We start from the raw sequence: 4,325 nt of genomic DNA on the forward strand, positions 1-4,325 counted from the left end.
AGTATATACGAATTTTCAGCTAGGTAGGCTACGTTTCCGAAATGCAGGCCTAAATCGACCTAAAACTACTGGACTATAGCGAGTGCTACGTTCGTTAGGTTTTAGCTATGAAAAGAGATGGGAAATAATGTACTTTCAGGTCTTACGTTCTTACTGTTCTTATTCATCCTTAACCCAAAACATTTTGCTTCATTCTTTTTCTTTCGAATAAAAGAATTGGTACTCTCTAACAATATTTTTTTTCACCTACGTTTAAATACGTAAATCTAAAGAAAATGTGAATAGGTGCATTCGAGGTAAACATGTTCTAATTTACTTCAAACAAAGAATATGAAATTTGGCACACTTAAAGTTGATATTACATTACATAAAATAAAAAAATAAGAATTATATGCTCACAATACATGCTATTGTGTGTATATATATGTGTTTATGGTAAAGTATGCATAATTATTTATTTCAGTTACTTTAAGGTTTTAAGGTTGAGTATACTGTAAGATAACGTAAGAGTTTCACAAACTATTCTAAGAAAGAACGAGATTAATTAAAGTTAAATTCTGCGCGAGTTTTTCATTACCTATTTTTGCTTTTTGTATTATTAACTTTTACTAACACTGCCTGTAAAATACAATTTATTAAAGACTTATACAGTTAAAGCCAGTTATGTAAAATTGTATATATTTCAATTCCATATGAAACGTATAATTTTATCAGAGAAAATATGATTTAATATTAGAAGTTGCATCACGAAACTCCTATAAATATTTTACATAAAGAAACGAGGAGAGCATCTAGAGCAGACGCGCCACGTCTGTATGAAATGAATGCATTTTTCATATACAATTACCTCCAGAGATATAATTCAGAGAGTTCCAGTGAAGTTTCTAAGAACTATGTAACATGCTTTGCTTTAGCTTCACCTGCATATTTGTTCGTTTGTATATAATTGACTCCTTAACACCCAAGTTTGACCCACTTTAAATGGACAGATTTGAAACAAAATTCGGTGACAATCCAATAACCAATTTCGTGAGTTCTCATTATTCTGATTACGATCGGCTTGAAACACACATAAGTGAAACAATTTAGTTAGTTCTTTTTTAAACTATATTTATTTCATCTACTATATAAAAATAAGTCGGGTTTTCCTTCCTGACGCTATAACTCCAGAACGCACGAACCGATTTCCACGGTTTTGCATTCGTTGGAAAGGTCTCGGGCTCCGTAAGGTTTATAGCAAAGAAAATTCCGGAAAAATTTCAACAGAAAAGCGGGAAAAACGAAGCCATCTGGTGGCGAAACGGAGTTCGCCGAGTTTGCTAGTTGAGTATATTTACAACTATTTTGAAGTTGGTTATTAATATCCGTATCCGAGTGAAGTGGGCTATTTGCTTAACCCTTTTATAGTGGGGAAATCTTACATATATATCCACGACCCCGGGGAAGAGGTCGTAGGTTATTTCGGATTCCTACCGACTAAAACCCCACTGTGTTCCGTCGAGCCGCAGAAGTGAAGGGGCCACGGTTGCTTGTTTATTTGCTTATCCCCAGTATAATCTACGTCTATAAGATGTATAGTTAGGTTTGGATGTTTGTACGTGAAGAAGAAAAACAAATGTTAAACTAAAACAATAATACCTAATAGTCATTGTAACAGATACATAAATAGTTTAAAAAGTTTGCCAAACCGTAACAGGGTCCGACATCGCAATACACTTAGCTTCCGTCGATAGCTTTAATTTAACTCTACCCTCATAGAAAGGGCGCGATTTTCCGCGGTGTCTGTGTTTAATATTAGATAAGAAGTTCTTTATAACAAAATAGGTGTTACTGAAATAAACTAAAAAAAAAGTGTATAAAGCTACTTTGCGAATAGAAAACTTTCCAATGGCAATTATATTTCTAATAGCTGAGGATAATTTAATATTTTATGTTAGTTTAAATAGTGCTCTCATTGAAATATTTGTTATTACAATTATTATAACTTTCTAGAAAATAATCATAAACAACAATCGCTATATGTTCTTCGATGAAAAAATTAAAAGAAAGAAAAAAAAAAAAATAATGCATGTTACTTTACTGTAAAATAAAAAGACAAGTTCACGAGGTTATATTTACCGTGCATTCAGCTATTATTCAATTAAGTATTTGCATAATATTATTACGTAGAGCGAATTTAATTTCCATATGGAATATTTTGGGTTCAGCATTTTTGCACGAAAGAATTCGATAATTTACGTCCATATACTTCGTGGTAATCATTTTAGATTCGTGTAATGAATCAAGAGATTTAAATTCATTTAAATATAAAAAGAATGTAAATCAAATAAAGTATATGTCTACATAATAGGCTTGCCTTTTTTCTGAATGGTTTTTGTAAGTCCTTCGGGTTTATTATGCATCTGCTTTATCTCGAGGATTAAATTGTAAAATAATATCTTAAGTATGAAGACATATATAAAAAGTCGTAATTGTAAGGCGCCGGTGAGATTCGAACTCACGATCTCCTGTTTACTAGACAGGCGCTTTAACCAACTAAGCCACGGTGCCGATGGCGTAATTGTTGAAAAATTTGTAAGTGTGACGTAAATTAATTTTACACGTAAACATTATGTAACCATACTCTTTATAATTCTAATGCATAACGTAATAATACGCATACTTTATTATTTTTGATCCAATGAAAATGTTAATAAGGAATTTAAAACATTACTACAAAAAACAACATATTGATAAAAAAAGAATGCTTAATTTTCTCTTTCTTCCTAGCTAATTTATAGTTTTCTATACAATATATAATAATTACAATCAAAAGTTTACAATTGGATGCATGAATGGATAAAAAACATTTAATATATTTACAAAATAATCTAGTACACGCAAAAGTATTATTTAAATAGTATTTTGCGAAATGTGAAGCCAATCTCGTCCCTTTGCCTAGTGAAGTGTGAAGGGGCTTTATGTAGAATCAACGCTATTTGGGATATTCATATGGGGCCTTTAATCTCATCGGGGACATTTTATATATTTCGGGAAGCTAGTGAACCGTCCTCATACTATCATACACTGAAGAAAACATAACTGGTGAAGTTTGATCCTGTAATGGACGGACGGACGAACCGATGAGGACGAGGCAGTATAAATTTTTATTTGATATTTGATAGTAGATATGCCCCGCGGTTTCACACGTGGATAGAACCACGGATAAAAACATTCTTGAGGAGAAAGGTACCATTCCACTCCCTAAAATGGTACTAAATGACTAGAATTTCCTATCAAAGACCAATATAGGATTATTATGTTCACTCAAAACTCAAACGCATATCTATTTATTTATTAAAGATTTAGACGTCATATAAGTAATATTAAGAATTAAGTAGTTTAGTAAGTAATATTAATATTAATGTAAAGAATATTTGTAATATTTTCACACAAAATCTACTGGATCGATTTCAAAAAATCTTTCACCGTTCAAAAGCTGCATTTTCATTGAGTGTCATATAACACAGGCAAGGTTGGGGCGGAACGACGGATATATACCACCAGACCTGCCAAGAAACTCTGTAATTGCTTTTTTACTTCTTTCTATAGCGACTGTATCTTCATAGATTGCGTTACAATTTTTAATAACAAAGAATCTCCTTTTTTTATTCAAAAGTGACATAGAAATCTATCTGTCACGCTAGGAAAGATGTAGAATGATGCTAGCATCAGTGTAAGTCTTTTTTCAATGATATAATTAAAATCAAAATGATTAAACCGATTACGCGTGTTCTTGTTTATTTGTTTTATACATAAAACAATGGAATTTATAGAACTTAAACTATATACAAGTAGTTATCGATTATATTGAACATAACAAATAAAAAAAAATTCTCCAACATCATGTGATTTTTTTTTAATATTATTTCGTGGAATGATTTGAAATGAAACACACGTTTAGATCACGTGAATTTCAATACAAGACATAACACATGACAAATTCGAGCCAATGAACACGTTGCTTTTATCCCTGGGGTTTGGGACCGTTCCTCAACTAATTAGATGCCACGAGGAAATTTGGGTGCACGTGAAAGGGTAACTATTGTTAAATAGCAATATCGATCTGTTGTGTAGACGTGTGACGTAATCATGAAATGGAATTTTAAATTTAATTTATTGGTCATTTAGGACCCATTCTACACCTATTTACGTGTGATTCCGGGTCGGGTCACTAGAGTTCAATAAATCTTGAACAGCTATTTATGAAATAGACTACAGGCCCATATAGAAAAAATTACGGGTCATTTGAACCACCAGGTGACCTATCTAGAACGATATAAGGG

General features: G+C 32.0%; 1 protein-coding gene and 1 non-coding gene across 2 annotated transcripts in view; both read right to left on the minus strand.

Moving 5' to 3' along the window:
* Nucleotides 1-4,325, minus strand: part of LOC119836378 — a 102,693-nt gene that overhangs the window by 12,979 nt on the left and 85,389 nt on the right. The window lies entirely within an intron of this gene.
* Trnat-agu lies at nt 2,477-2,550 on the minus strand. The gene has a single exon. It is a non-coding gene; the product is annotated as a tRNA-Thr (tRNA).

This window comes from Zerene cesonia, chromosome 3 (genome assembly GCF_012273895.1).
Source record: "Zerene cesonia ecotype Mississippi chromosome 3, Zerene_cesonia_1.1, whole genome shotgun sequence".
In the NCBI taxonomy this organism is placed as follows: Eukaryota; Metazoa; Arthropoda; class Insecta; order Lepidoptera; family Pieridae; genus Zerene; species Zerene cesonia.